Consider the following 17,021-nt stretch of genomic DNA (forward strand, 5'->3'; position numbering starts at 1 on the left):
TTTTAAAATGGACTACACTTGTCAGTGCTTAGCACAATCTTTAGTACATTGTGTGACTACTACCACGAAATGGTATACTTTAGTTTGATCATCTGGCATGATTGCATCGGAAAAAATAGCTGGAGATTGAACAGTTATACTGTAGCATACACCAAGATGAGATCATCATAGGGCATTTCCAGTGCTGATGTTCTTCACTCTCTTAATAAGTTTTTATATGAAAGCCATTATTGTACAGTAGTTACACATCCTTCATACTATCTAATCTCAGCATCTGGCCTTCAGCCCTCCAATTCCTGGAATATCTCCATACAAGTCAAGGTAAGAAGAAGTTCATCCACAACAATATGGAGAAATACTGCTTGCCCAGCACATTACAAGATCAATGCCAGTGACTTAGTTACCAGTCATGGTTTTCTAGAATTAAATACTCAAATTGCCTTTAATTCTTTCAGTACGAGCTTCTTCATCTGTGAGACAACACTTGAAATAATTTTGGAACTCAGAGATTTAACTTGTTAGTTGTTTTAAGTGGTAACTTACAGAACCTCCACAAAAACAGTTCAGCAAGTCCATGCACAGTGTGATATGAGATTAAGCAAAACTGCACATGCAACTCAGAAGTCCAGTTTGAAACCACAAGACAAAAATGTTTCAGAACACAAGGTGATTCCAATGCTCTTTCCAGTAAAGGCAAGAGGCAAACTCATACTGAAATCAAGTGGAATTACATCCACAATCCGAAACAACTTGCCTCAAACATAGATAGTAAGGCAAGGGACCCTAGGTAAGTCCAACTTTTTATCACAGACCTTGAAAGATACGCACGTTAGTGAAAGGATGAAAGCCCTAAACCTTGGTGCTGGTCTCTGATTTATCATAACATGTGAGTAACCCAGAGCCCAGTCTTGTAAATTTGACTTGGGCAGTGCTGTAGAACAGACTGAGCAATAAAATAAAGCGTGTAATCCAAATCTTTGCTTTTTGTCACCTGGTACTTTTTTTGCAGCATAAACTGTCATTCTGTAAGAACATGCAGTGTTAAGTGTCTATCAAAATTCCTTTGCTGGAAGTTGTATTGCCATGATACAACCAACATCACAGGGCAAACAAGAAATTCTGGGGTGGACAACTAAGGGATGCCTTCCTACTTCAGGAATTTCTTTCTGATACTCCAGCAGTCTGGTCTTCCCTCACATCTTGAAGAAGGAGAATCTATAGTCTTGCCAAAACTCAACTGTTTTCTTCTTCTCTCCCTGAAATCGATGTGCTATCTCTTTTTAGAAAAGGAGTAGCTAAAATTCAGTGTTTTGTCCCAGCTGAAGACGCATCCATCACTCATGCTGTCCTAACATCACTTTAATTTTTAAAAATCTTCACTTATTACAGAACACAATTACAAACACGCAACGTGGAAAATGAAAACCACAGTCACCTATTGCTCTGTTTTGTTTTCCAAGTACAGATTTGTTTAAAAAGAAAGCTCTACTGTCCATCTTTTGAAGTACTCAATGTTCTTTTGATCTTCTTTTCAACAAATGCCAAACCCAGGGGAAGCCACCAGCACGATTTCACTGTCTATGAATGTTACCTTAGCCCTATTCTGATTTTCTGCAGCCTTTCTGCAAATACTCTTTCAGTACAGTTCCATATTCCTTTTTTGCCATCTCCACTCCAGACCAGCTGAGGTTGGCAAGGGCAGATCAGCAAAGGTTTAAACACAGAGAGACAAAGGAAGACAATTTGAAAAGCCTAGCTTCTAGACCCCAATAGAGATAATTGTTTTGCAAAGGCCATCTTGAAGAATAAATCCATCAATTCTCTCCACTTATTCTCCACCATTTTGCCTATCTTTTACTCCCAGTTACGATTTTCCTGTTGAATACCTCTTACAATATCATCTCGTTACCTGATTGTCAAATTATGCAGTTACTGTATCTTCCAATTATTCTGTGATCTCTTGAAGTTTAATCACTAAGTTCACAACACGTTGTGGTTTGCAGTTGTCTTACTCCTGAAAAGAGACTTTCAAACACCAGGGACGTTTGACACCTTCTAGCATCCCAGTGTGATGCCTGTTTGGATGGCAGATGAATGCTCTTACTACTAACTCAGCCCTTTTATAATTTTTATGTTCCACCAGGCTTAAGGGTTCTAGAGATTTTCTACTCCCCAGTTCCTTCAACACCTTTGGTTTTGCATAGTATTGAACAGTGCCTCTAGCCATCATCATCAGAAAGAAAAATAAATCACTCTTGAGTAGGTGTCTTTTCAATGGCTGGGTTAAATCCATGTGTCTGAAGTGATCCTTTTAACTAGTGGTGATCCCACTCTTCTCCAAGTTCTGTCCTCCTGGTACACTTCAAGGAGTTCTTGCTATTGTTTTTCAATTTCGGGCTTCTTTCATCCTTCCCCGTACCTCTGCATTTGCCCATTTTGTTTTAGCTCTTCTGATTTTCTCCTTATGTATCTCCCACTGTAGTTTAATTTCTTTTTGTTGTCTTAATGCAGTAGAATTTTCATGGTTTGGTTGAAATAACATCCTGGCCATTGCCTACTAGACATCCTGGAGTCCCTGTTCCCTCTGTGGCATCTAAAAAACCTCAAATTTTCTTGCTTTTTACCTCAGTTTTTAAAATCTTTCTAAAATACCACATTACTGGGCTAACCCAGGATACATTTCCTTGCTCAAAGATGTAGAACACAGTTTCTGGGCTAGTAGTTCTGCTGAAACCAAACTCACATTGTATCAGTGCAATACCAAATATTTGAATAGACTATGAGTATTATTTTTATTGTTTAAGACATCCAAGAATTCTCCACCAGCTCCCCTTCTCCACAGAGCAGACTAAGCCCTTCTGCCAAACTGTGTGACATTTGCCCTCACTTTCTATTTGTGAAATCTACACGGATAAGAAGTTCAGCACCTTCAAAAGCGACTTTTACAATAGGAATAAGTACTGGAAGCAAATAGGTTCCTGGTGGGACAACAGCTGGTCAACACACATACACCTTTCTCCAGTGAGGATACTGCTTTCTTTTTAAGGTGGTTTAGTGGGTTTATATAGTAACTCCTGTGTGAAAATATTTGAGTAGCAGTAAAATGTGACTCAGAGTTCATCAGCGCAATTGAGAAATGTAGCTTCCCCTGCATCTAATTCACACGTCTGTTATTAGGGCTGTGAAAGCGAGCAAAAGTAGCGAGCCTGCATCCCACATTACACTCCACTTTTTACACCTGTGCTTAGCCTTAATGTATGGAAAATTCATTTGCATTATCCTACACAACATTTTATTTCTTTCCCTAGAAAGACTGAGCAAATTCACACAGTATATTCAGTTAGTTTATGGGGGTCTACTAGGAATTCTGCAAAACCATGTTAAATCAGGAAAGGAATGTTAGAACAGGACAGGCAAATAATCTAAGGCAATGCAAATCTGTTAGTAGCTTTTGCAGTAGAAGGTTGATTCTCTTCTCACTTAAATCAGCATCAATCAACTTGTTCAGCTGAAATTAATAGAAGTACACAGCTGTCCAAGGGGTGCTAGCAAGAGGGGGATTGGTACCAGTGTGTATTTAAAGGACCAGTGTTCCTCTTGTCTCTCTCTCACTGGAAATGAATCAGGAGAACCTCACTTGAGCCAGCAGACCAAAACTAGAGAGGAGAAGCAGAGAAGCTGTCACATTTGCCTCCTGAAGGTGAAGAACAAGGAGAAGACATTTATGTGGCCTCTAAGGCGATGACCACCTTCTTCTCTTCCCCAGACAGATAGTGCCTTGCATGTAGAGCCCCTCATGAAGGGTTTTACAGGGCTGGTATAAGAGGTGTTATTAGTAACATAAAAATTACAGCAGCCTTTGTTGCACATTTCTGTGAATAGACATACAAGGCCCTAGCAATCAGTGTTAAGGTGGGTAATTTGCTGGCTGAGAACTTTAGAACAAGTCACTGGCAACCTTTGAGATCTGCAGGAAGCAAGCACAGCCAAATTAAAATAGCTCCAATACACACGAAATGCTGTAATGCTTCCCAATAAACAATCCCATTTGACTAAGAGCAAAACAAATATAAACCAGCTGAAGCAAAATAATATAAATTATTAATTATTTCCAAGATGCTAAGGAGAACCCAGAAACATTTTACTGGGAGAGGAGGGAGAGACAGAACATGTGGAAGGAGGGACTGTATTACATGCAGTGGCTTTCTTCTCCTAATGGTGAATTACATCCACCCTATCCTTTCCTTTTCTTCCTCTCTGCCTAAATGCATTAGGACAATGAGGCTTCAACACAAGAAAATAACCTTGTAGTAAGAGTCTATGAAAGAATTAACTTATCTGTAGCACACACTATATTCTCATCTTCACTATTCTTCATTTCTCACTTTTGTAATTCAACTCCTTTTTAAACATTACATGAAATAAATACTAGCTCAATATGGCTGAGCGGCAATTATACCACTTACTAGGTCAAGCATGTATAAGCTATTGTGGCCCCTGAATGCTTTTTCTGTGTGAACACGCCACAGCTGTACCTCAGATGCATTGCTGATCTTTCATCTTTTCTCCATTCTCCCCCATGGTTTACTGTCAAATTTTTATCTCATTTCTGCTGTTTTATATCCTTGCTGGATATAATTTCTAGAAGATGTCTCTAGAAGACAGCTATTGGAAAGCCAGTTCCGTATATCCAGTTTCCAAGCAAAGAATACAAGATGGAGAACAACCACTATATCACACAAATGACCTGTGTTTCCAAATGAATTTTAATAGATGAAGGAAATGGAAGGTGTATTTTAAGCTTTCATTTATGATAACTCTTTTTAGCAGGAATAGATTGAAATTAAGAGAACAGATTATTGTGACCTATTGAGGTAAAATGTGTGTAGCTGCTGAAGTTACAAGCAATATTTCCCATTTCTATGGTTGATTCTGCAAAGCACTGGGCATAAGGCCCCTGAAATCCCAAGGCAAGTTACACAGGTGCTCAAACGCAAGCCTGTGGCTGGTCCCATGAGGTCAGCAACCGAAATCATCAGAGGAGATGGGCTGGAGGTGCAATTTGGGTCCTCCAGTTCCTCCCCAGGGTTAGGCAGAGGGAGAGACACCACCAGATTCACATGGTGGAAGCCAGTTTCCCACCTGTTCCACAAATGGAGAACAAACCCTCTTCCTGATAAAGGCAGGAAAGGTGGCCACTCCTCCCACCCTTCCCACCAAACCCTCTCCCTGAAACAAGTGACATCCTGCCATCCCAGGGAGCTGAGTGACACATCTGCCTGTAGCAATATCATCTTGAATTGTGAATTAATCAAACCGTAGAAGTTGAGCTTAGGTGTTACAGGCTTCTCTGGGGAGCTCAAATTCACCTGAAAGAATTCAAAGAGTTTTAAACAAAATTATACCTACAATTTAGCAAAGGAAATGTGTATAGTTAAGTTTCTTATCGCTGGAGTGCTGCAAAATTGAAGTGAATTTTCAGTCTAATTCATTCAGAATGATTCCTGTCGAATAATTATCTTCAATAAAGATCTGTCAATACAGTTTCGAGCTGTTGTCATTTTATATCAAATATAAATTACACCGTATAATGAATTCAGGTACACCTAAACTCAATGTCAGATGAAATCCTTGTATGATAATCAAGTGAAATAATCATTCTAGGAAACTGAAAACAAAAGAACACAATTACAGTGAAATTCTTTCTCCTTTCTGGGTTAAGATAGAACGGATGATTTTGCAAATTCACCTGGTGTGTGCATCTCAGGTAAGTTCAAGTTAATAAAGCTTTCACAGCTTTTTACTTGCTGGAGAGAAAAAGCCATTATATTGGCTTGTGTAAAATAGCATAGCTTTAAAATAGATAAAATCATGTCTATTTTAACCAGGTAAAGATTTGGCACAGAGACATTGATTTAAGCACTAGCTTGCCAATATATTTAGATAAAAGCCTGTGGGGCCAGAAACGCTAACTGCCCAAGGTGTACTTCCTGAGAGTTTAATTTAACAAAATTAATAATTTCTAACACATGGAGGGAATCATTTAAATGTTTTGGTTAGGGCATCACCAGCTGATGCGTGGCCTGATATGTCTGAGCAAGAAAGAGTTTCAGTTCAGCAGCTTTTATGACTAGATCTGGTATTAGGAAACAAGGACTATGCTGGATCAGAGATTAGGCCACAGCTCCCATGCATCTAAATGGGCAACTGAGTATATTTTCCAAGAAGAAAATTTTTCTGTCCTACTCAATAGTTTATAGGGAACTGGCACAAAGCAGCCACAAAAATAGATCTGTAACTTCAGCCCGCTGAGCAAATATAGGATTGCCTTACACTAGAACAAGGCAGATTTCCACAGAAGCTGCAAAGACTCAGCACTTCTAGAGATATCTCTCTTGCATGTGGCTGTGGGGGGCTGGTCCATACATTTAGGCTTGACTGACACACTTGAGTTCAGAAAATGAATACAAGTGGGGACGAGAGCCCTGGTCCTGTGTCCTGTCTCTCCCCATGATGCACGCCACCCTCCATGCCATCCTCTGAGGCCAGGACCGGCACAGCAGTTGGGTTGTTTTAATAATCTTTTTTAGTGCTAAAAGTAGCAAACATTTTTTTTAAGGAGATAGGTTCTGTGCTTTTAAAGTCCACACATTGCTATTTTGTGCTGTCTTTATTCTTTCTTTCTCTCTTAGTTTGAACGCTTCTCCAAGCCAGGCTGCCCATGAATATTTTCTAGATTTGCCTTAATCTATAATAGGCAGATTGTCCCTGCATAGCAACAACTCAACACCTTTTGTGTCTTAATAGAAAATCAATCTAAAAGCCACTGCTTTTATACATGCATAGTTAATAAACAGAGAAAACCCAAAGATAGCTGGAGAAAAGGGGGGGGGGGGGGGGGGAGCAGTTTAAATGCTCTTTCTTTACAAGCATAGCAGCAAACTGAAGCATGGATCATCCAAAGCAGAAAAGCCAGCAGTCTCAAGCAGTGCCATAATAGAGATCAGAAACCAGCATTCAGCTCTCATAATACAGAATAAAAGTTACAAAGAGAGTCTTCTGCTGATGCTAAGTAACAGGGAGTGGTGACAATGGAGACCCAAAAGACAAATGGCTGTTGAAATGGCCTTTTTTGTTTTAAAGTTACCACTGACTGTTCTGTTTTAAAGTCCTCCACAAAGTGTGGTCTTCTCCAGTGACAGTATAGCTTACACATAGACTAAGAAAGTGTATATGGCATGAGGAGCATCTGCTCAGTAAATAAAGCTCATCTAGCTAAATGGATCTATTAACAAAGCATTTTTAACATAAGTTTGAAGTAGTCAAGTCAATCCTAGATGGCAGATTGGTGCTGCAGCATGCTAAAAGCTCTCAGGTATGTCCTTGGGAACATCAATGGCCTTGCTGGATTAGATCTCTGTTCAGACAGCTTTGGGGGATCATTGAGATGAATGCCAACAAAACCCTTAAGAAACAGGGAAGCATTTTGTGCCAGTATACATGGGCACATACTGTTTGGTTAGCTCCTTTGTGCTTTGCACCTGACATTAAGATTTAATTGTGGTGCAACCTGCAATTATCTCTTTTCCTGGCTGCTTTAAACCCTTGCTTTCTCGTTGCTGTAAGTCCCTTCTTTGCCTTGCAGCTCTCCTTGGCTTCAGTTGCTCTATTATTAGTGATAGACTTAACTGCGCAGTAAATCAGCTCAGACAGAAGGACTTCAGTGTTATTCTTACGCTTACCCTTTGCTTGACCAGGGACCAGCAGAAGTCACATAGGGCCAAGTACTCAGTAAAGCTTGTTACCAACGATTCAAGGTCAGGTGGCACCTGCAGTGCACTATTTACTCACTTTTGTGCCATGATAAAATGTGTCCCAAAAGAGACAAAAGCAATTATATTTTTAGATATTGTAACATTATCCATTGCAAGATGCTGGAGCAAATACTGATTAAACCCTACTTTCTTGCCTGCATTACTACACGCATTTGATATTTTAGAGTAGGGTACTTAGAATAGCTATTTTGCCTCTTCTTTAACTTGCATTACTCATTACACATTTTCCCTGTACCCAGACAGAGCAATTCTGGAAGATTCTTTCTTCTGAAACAGTTACGTGATCATCTGTGTGTATAAATACACAGACTTATTTATGCTTTTGCAGACTGCAGTATAAAGCAGCATGTTAATAACCATAGGAGAGTGAAACAATGAAATGTCATTAACTTCTAGCTGGGCACAAAGGAAGTTACGCTCCATGTTACCTTTAATCTGTTTTTATGAAACAGAAATCTGCAGTTGTATTAGCATTCAACAGTTCAAAGGTAGGGAGGGAAAAAATAAAAGCCCTTGGAATTAATTTCCTTGATGTAAATTTTAGAGCTGCCTGAACAGCATAAGAAAAATGCTAAATAAATTATGTAGTAAAACTGAGAATATGTGCAGAATAATGTATGACCTGGCCAGGACACTCTTATTTTTGGGGAAAGCAAAAGTGATTCAAAAGAAATTACCTCATTATAATAATACTAAAGAGAACTAGAGCCATGTGAGGTAAACTGAGCACAACTAGAACTTTTTAGTTTCTCAGAAATTTGGTTGAAATCAGTACTATGACCTGGGAGCAGTGTGTACATTTATAAATGCACATACCACAGAGGACTCAAATGAGCATCTGTCACTCCTGATGCCCAGCCACAGAACTGGACTGTGAGCTAAGCTTGGCCACATCAACACCATGGTCCCACATAGAATCATAGAATAGTTAGGGTTGGAAAGGACCTTAAAATAATCTACTTCCAACTCCCCTGCCATGGCCAGGGACACCTCACACTAAACCATGTCACTCAAGGCTCTGTCCACCCTGGCCTTGAACACTGCCAGGGATGGAGCATTCACAACTTCCCTGGGCAACCCATTCCAGTGCCTCACCACCCTCACAGGAAAGAATTTCTTCCTTATATCCAATCTAAACTTCCCCTGTTTAAGTTTTAACCCATTATCCCTTGTCCTATCACTACAGTCCCTAATGAAGAGTGCCTCAGCAGATGCCATATTATCTGTTACTCCTTCCCATGCCTCAAAGATTGCACAGAAACATTCTTGCTCCCTGCCTGCACAGCAGCTTAGAGCATTTAGCCACTGTCCTGGATGCTTGCACTGTCCTTGGGGAGCCAAGTGAGCATCACCAAGAAACCACAGCCATGAGCCTAGAGGTGTCTGTGTGACTACCAGGGTCTTTCTGCCTTCCCCTCTGAAACCTGGATATTGGGGCATTAACTAGAGTATTGACTATAAGGCATTTTTCTCCAGGAAAAGTGAATACACTTATGCTGTTATCTCTAGGCCAGCAAGTAAATACCCTGTGCAGCATGATGACTGCTCTAGCAGCTTGGTAGGCAGAATATGTTCCCTTCCTGTTTGTAATCCACCTCCATTACTTCTGCAAAGCTGGAGAGTGGAGGAGGCATGTGAGCAGCTTGGATTTGGGCTGTTTTCTGAATGCAGCTGGGTTACTTATGGGCTACACAGTCCTCCTTGGGCAGAGCTGGTGGCCGTGTCAGGCGGGCAGAAATCACAGTCCAGCACTGCTGTGCTTGGCTGCCTGCAGGGTGATGCCCTGACCCAAGAATCACTTATCTGGAAAGCAGGGAGCAGAAGGCAAAATTTTGTTGCCATCTGCAACAGCTGCTATGGAAAGAAATTGCCTTGTAGGTGACAACAAGGTTGTCTTCTGAAGCTTGAGCAAAACTAGCACATTCAGAAGATGAACATTGAGACTATTACAGCACTGTCTGGCAATCCCCAAGCAATGATCTCACCTATCTTGCGTCATGACAGCAAACATCTATTGCCCTCAGGGTCAGACACATGTGTTGCATGTTGAGGAGGCTGGAGAACTGCAATCAATAACTGGCAGAGACTCCCCATTCCCTTCAGGGCTCTTCACAGCACATAAAGACACCAGGGGTGCAGAGGTCAGTGGGTGCCTATCTGAAATCCCCCAGGCCAGGGTCTGCCCCTAAGGTTAGCAGTCACTGTCTCACTTCCCCAAAACCTGTCCTTCAACCTGGCTGAGAAGCTGAGAGCTCTAAATGGCAGCTGGTTTTCTCCACCAAGACTTCCCTGATGGGGTGTCCCTCATTGTTTGTCTGAAGAGTTGGCACAGCCACTGGATTGTGGTCTCTGCAGATGGAAATTAAATACCCCACAGCAGTGATGGTTTGTTTTGGGCAAAGACTGCTTGCTGAGAGGAGAGCTGAGCAAGGTAAGAGCTCACACACATTTGCAGACCTACTAACATACTCTAAAATAAGATAAACACAAAGGGAAGCTTCTTCGCCACGTTCACCATATGGTCTCACGCCTGCCAGTCTCTTCTGCTGGTTTCCCCCGGGTAATTGCAGAGCATTCTTTTCTTTCCCCATTCAATTGCATCCATGGAAAGACAGCTACCACCTCACCAAGCATCCCCAGAGCAAGCATCCTGCAAGGCTGTGGGCCATGACAAAAGCTGGTGACAGCCCCCTGTGACAAAGTGCACCACTGAAGTGCTGATGAGACTTGTTTGCACAGATGCTCTCGTGCCTGATATGTTCCTCCAGTTTGCTGCTGGAGGAGTGCAACAGGTTGGAGTTGGCCTCTCTGGCTTCTCACATTGATACACGTGTTAAGTTCATTATCATATTTGCAGTGCTTTTTCAGGATAACCAAGATGTGAATGTTTGAGCTGTGTCAACAGTACTTGCTGTTAGAACTCTGAGGAAATTAAGGCTCTGAAACAATTGCAAATGGAAAGCCTTTTTTTTTTTTTTTTTTTTTTTGCCTTTTCATTAGTAATTCAACCAACCATTTAATAGAGAGCAAAACAATCACACAGAGGTGAAGGCAAGGTATGTAGACTAGGTTTCTGCTTGGTTGGATATGCTTTCTCAGGGTGCAATTGGTAACACTTGCATGTGTTAATAAAACAGCACCTACCCAAAATACACGGGAAAAGCTGAGGCAAAATGCCTCTGTTGGCTTTTTCAAAGATGTTTCTGATACTCTCATTTACTTCCATTTATGCCTCAAAGGTCAGCTTCGATCCAAATAAGAACCGAGGATTTCTACATTAGTTTGAGAGTATTAAGAATTCATTTTCCAATGGCTATTTCCACTCCTATTATAGAGTTTCAAGATCTTAATTAAAAGCCATTACATCTTCAAGAATCATTAGACTGTTTTTGGCTAGATGAGGTCCATGCCAGTAGGGCTTCTCAGCTCCACTTATTTACAAATAAATAAGTAAACTTTTACAAAAAGCATCCAACGCTGAAAGATGCTTTAATACCTGCATATCCCTGAGCAATATTCTGCATTATATTTTAGCTTATACATATCACCCCAGAGTTCTCCTTACTTTAGGAGGCCTTTCAAATCCATGTATCCCTTCCTTTGCAATTAATTTTTGTTCCCCCTCCCCCTTTTTAAGCTAACCCAGCAGGAGGTTTTCTTGCTGAATATTTTGCATAATGCTGAGGTTTAATCTGCATCAGCTCTTCTACAATGGATTTTGTGAGGGTTTTTTCCAGTTTCGCTCATCAAGCAAGCTGATGGTCAGAAGAGATATCTTGGGCACTAGCCGTAAGTGGAGGGAGAGAGGTGACATGTCCCTGGTGCTTTACATCTTCAGTGTCAGCTGGGTGCTGGTGTCACCCGCTGCCAGGTCCCAGCATCCCCAAGCTACCCTGGCCATGCTGGGGAAATCCTGCCTTTCACTTCCTTCTCCTGCAGCAGCCCCACATGCCACAGCACAGAGGTCTCCCTGACATGGGTAATGGCATCCATGCCTGCATCCTGCTAGTTGTGGAGACTCCAAGCAGCTTCACTACATCCTTTGCCAGGTTCAGAACCTCCCATGCTAGAGGGTGACCTGCCAGGTATTGCAGATCAGACATCACTTGATTTAACTGCAGCCATTCCTACAGCCTCAGGCAGGGGCTTACTTCCCTTCAGTTTCCCTCCCTCCCAGCCCTCAGGAGTGGGGAAGACTCCTCTATATGCTGTCAGAGATGACATGTAGGAGGGCGAGATTCAGAGACAGTTGGCAGAGAATCAGCACTCAGGCTACTCTGGCAAAATGCACATTTTAAAGCAACCAGGAAAAAAGGAGGATAAAGTACATGGCTTTATACTGCTGCATCCATTTGGGCAGAGGTCTGTAACAGGCCCAGTGTACCAGGATCATTCCAGTTCACAAAATGAGAAAGCAAACCGTCTCCTTTCCAAATTCATCATGATCTCCAGGAAGGAAAGATTATAAATGCTGGACGTACACTGGAAATGAAAACATAAATCTACTTCAGAGAGCGCACTATTCAAACAGAGCATTAGTCACAGCCCTATGCTCTTTAATAGCCCCACTGCTGCTATTTATAACACCACGAGCGTCCTTGGAGCTACAGAAAGTCCAAACACCACTGGGACGAGTATTTTCCCACCCGTGAGAACAGAGAACCTGTTTGTGTGACGGCAGTGACTCAGCAGCGGCTGGGGCTCCTCCATCCCCTGTTTGCAGAGCAGCGGTGGGAGAGAAACCTTGTGTGTGCGAAGCTGCCATCTTGCAGAGTCAAACCTGCCGCACGTAGACTTGCAGAGCGGCTTTAGGCTGAGCACTAGAAAGTAACCCAGGTTTGTCAGGGGGGTTCAACTTAAAAAACCAATCATGGGAGTGCTTGTGAACAGAAACACGTCCAGAAAACTATGTCTGCTGTTTGATGTTCAGTCATCTGCTGCCTTTACTTGTGACAGGAGCTGTTAGAGGGTCTGCCCCCTTCTCCAAGAGGAATCCTGGCTCCCTTAGGCCTGAAGTCCCGTGGCCTTGAATTTTCCCAAACAAAATACTATCCTGTGGCTTTGCCAAGAATTTTGTTTGGCCATTTTGAATTTACCATTTCACTTGCTCTAGTCAAGGGCTTTATATGCAAACTCTGACTCAAGTCTCAGCCTTTTAGTACCAATAGTAACACAGTCAATGATGGAAGTATGTAATAAGTAAATGCCCTTCTCTGGTGGGGAGGGGTGTGTAGCAATGTAAGAAGTTTAGCTTTTCTAAGAAAGTCTTCTAATTCTCTTCCTCTTGGACAACAACTCTGAACTCTGTTTTCTAGCATGTCTAGAAGATATCTAATGCTTCAGAACAACAAGGTTTATCTGGCTGAGCTCTGCAACGGAGATCTCTTGGAAAGTTTCAGCTGCTGCAGAACACAGAGCTAATGCTGTTGTACAACTATGGCTGTGTGACTGGGCTTTTTTAAATGTGTTTATTTCTGGAGCACAAAGTCAGGATTTTATTTTATACATGGAGATTTTGTTTTAAATAGGGATTGTATCTAAGAGGAAATGAAATTCCCACTCTTAATATCAAATGAAAAATGGATTTTTGCAAATCTTTACTCCTTGAGAGCACCTTGATGGAACAGAATCTCATCTTTACTTTTCAGAGTAAATATGTGGACATACCTGTCTACCAGAGACAGTGATTTAGCAATCTAATCACCAACTGCAGAAACCACAGCCTCCAGCTCTTGCCCCCTGGGGCCAAATCCAGGAAACAGAAAAAGGCTAATGTCACATTTCCCTGCTGTTAAAGCTCCAGGTCACCCAGAAGTCTATTCAGCCCAGGAAGAAGCAATCAGCTTTTTCTGCATCTCCTACATATCTCCTCCCAAGCCTATTCAGACAGCCACCAGACTCTACAGGTGACTAAGACTCTATGAGGCTGTTTTTCTGAATTTTAGAATAAAGTTAAGAGCTCTCACAACGGTGCCCATGGTGGCAGGCCCTACAGCAATCCATACTAAAAGGTAACACGTGTCCCAGGAGCACCAGTGCCCAAATAAAGAGAGGAAAAAAGAAGCTCAGCTTGATAAGAAAATGTGCCCAGGATGACCCAGCCCAGCAGCTAAAGAGTGACCAGATCAGCCACAGATGGGGTAAGGACAAGGTAAAGAGAACCTGTGTTTTCTGTGTCTTTCTTTGGCATGACCTCTTTCTCCTACACTTTATACAGGCATTTACCTACTTCTCTGGTCTTGACCTAAGCTTATCATCCTCAACGCAGAGGACAGCTGCTCTCCCTGACAGAAAGGGGCACCCGACAGGCCCACTTCAAATGCCCATTCTGAATTAGTCAGACAGGGGATTTTAACATGGGCCTTTCTGAGTGATGCCCAAACCACAGGGCTGCTGGCTATTCTGCCTTAGGGTTCAGCATTTCCAGCTGGAGCTGTTCCACTCTGCAAATAATTAAGCTGGGATAAATCTTGTTTGGTCACTGTCATGAAGCCTGATGTGGTATAGATCTAGAAAAGGGTTTTCACAGAGATGTCCGTGATCCCCATCACCTTATGCTGAAGAAGAAGTTGTGAATTTCCTCCATGCTGAAAGAAGGAACTAAAAGGGAGATCCCAAACCCTGGGTAGCCCGTCTTGGTCCAACCACAGAATGAACAGAAACAAACACAATTAAAAGAGGAAATGACATGGCCAGCCTAATGTTGCATCACTGGAGTTGGCCTGGAAACCTCATATGCCAGGTCTGCCTGCCTGTGGATGGGAAAAGAATAATATAATACAAAGAAGAAAAAAAGAAAATGTTCCTGCTGCTTAACCACAGCTCTGTAAGGTTCCTGAAAAATTCCTTGCATGCTCCAAACCTGCACGTCATCTATTGTCATCTATTGCATTGCTTGGAGAAAACTCACTGATGTTCAAGATCCGAGCAAATCTCTCAGGCATGCAGAGCAAATCAAACACTATAGGGATGGCACTGGCGAGGGGAAATGAAGCCATTTGAAAGCTACTTCCTCACACACCCCAATTTAACATAATCTGACTTCGTTCAGATCTGTGTCATGTGGTTGATTTCAAGCTCCCAGGGAAACTTTTCCTGTGGTTGGGACATTCATAAACTCTGTCTCTCATGTGGGTGTTCCAATAGGTAACAACATATGTGATCATGTTGCAGACATTGCTTGAACTGGGGTGCACATCTTGTCGTCTTCTTTTATGGGGCTCCAGTTTTCATATGACTGATGGAATTTAATAACGTCTCAGACCTTTTCCCCCTCTGAAAAATGTGATAATGACCAAAGGACTCAAACATTGAGACATCCAAACAAGGCAGCCAACATGGTTGCATAAGACTTGCTTCCTTAGAAAAACCGTACTGAAAAACATCATTCATGTAGCTGTTTTTTTCTGTACTCTTAATTATCCAATCCTTGTAAACTAGTTTGCTGGTAGGACTGGAAAACTTTTTGTTCACGGAAGCCACGCAGCCTGTATTGGTGAGGTCCTGGGCATTAAAGCCTCAATTTACAGGTTCTCTGTGTTCTACGGGTGAGGAAATCAATCCTTCCTTTGGCAAAATCTTCCTCTGAGTACTTTTTTTGATGAAAGTAAGTCATGAAAATTCTATTGACTATTTTCACAGCACAGTTGAAAACCGGATACAAATGTATGCAAAACTGGGCAGCCTTCTCTTCAAAATACTCTCTTCTCCAGAAAAAAGGCAAGAAAAATGTTGGTTGGAAGTGTTAGTCAGCCTGTATAGCTGGGATGAGCAAAAGCACTTCACTTACAGACAGACACTGTTATGAAAAAGACGAAGATGACAGGGCCCATGTTCCATACCTACCATGTAACACGCAGAAAAGGCAGATCTTCTTCCTCAGAAGAACCTCAAACAAATGTGGGCTGCCGCAGATGCACTTGGAAGAGTGAGACTACATTGACTTTTCAGGGCACCAGCAATATCGTGCTATAGGGTCCAGCATAGCCCATTCTGGTAGCTAATGCCAGCCTCCCTCTCTGTGGGCTGGGAGTACAGATATCTGGGAGGAGGAGGAAGAGGAGGAGGAAGGTGGTGTCAGTGACATGTCTCACACCATGTGAAGCAGCAGCCACAGCAGCTGAAAAGGCTCCGATGCCAGGAAACTGGATTGCAGATAACTGAGAGGTTTTTCCCATGTACTGTGGGCCTATAAAACTGCATGTGGGTGGGTCATCTGCCTTGGAGTATGCCTTTTCCCTTGACTGAACTTGGGCCAATAGCCCATCATTTCCACCAGGACCCAGCTTTGTCTTAAGAAGCAACATGTGGCTTGAAAAGTGCCTTTGTCATCCTGTATGTAAATAACAGACACAGTGCAAGCTGCACCAAGTTTAGCAAAGACAACCATAGCTCCTATAGATTTATTGTTGACTGTGTACACATTAACATGTAAATACATTTTTAAAAGCCTGAACACAGTACATGTTTTCTCAGTCTGTGTTCTTAAATTGATAAAATACATCTGCTCTGAAGAGCTATTACAGCTTATCACAGAAACTTGGATCTAATTTACTGCCAGCAAAAAGCTTTCTTAAAGCCTCTCTCTCTTTTTCAGATACTGTACCATAAAACATGATAATTCACATTAAGAATGCATTTAAACACTGCTGAAAAGACAACTTGTCCTGAATAAAAGGCATTCAGGGTGATGGCTAGTATAAAACATAGCCAAGATTGTAAATACAGACTTCAGTGATTTGGAGTGCTTCACGTCTTGCCTGATGAGCCTTATATAGCCAAAGTGGCCTAGAGCCTGCTGAAAAGCTTCGCCCATTAAATCAGCTCCCTTTTGAGTCCTTAAAACCACCCATGAGATGTTTGAGGAATCCAGACCCATTGCTTTCCCCCCACAACAGTCTCTTCACACTCCTTTGCGGGTTTGGTAGCGTACCCACCAGAGACAGGCAAAATTTGTTGCTCCTCAGAGGTTATAAAATAAAATAAAAATAAATTGAAAAATCAAATAAATCAAATCAAATCAGAGGAGGGGAGCAAATACCAGATACATACTAGTTGACTGTGGCTGTGAGCTGAGGACTGGTGCACTGACGGACCATCTGAGCCATCTTCTGCCACAGATGCAAGCAGATACCTCCATGTCTTGAGGAAAGGTTAAGGGGAAGAGCTTATGAAGAGCTTGAAGGG

This window comes from Lathamus discolor, chromosome 2 (assembly GCF_037157495.1).
Source record: "Lathamus discolor isolate bLatDis1 chromosome 2, bLatDis1.hap1, whole genome shotgun sequence".
Classification (NCBI taxonomy): domain Eukaryota; kingdom Metazoa; phylum Chordata; class Aves; order Psittaciformes; family Psittacidae; genus Lathamus; species Lathamus discolor.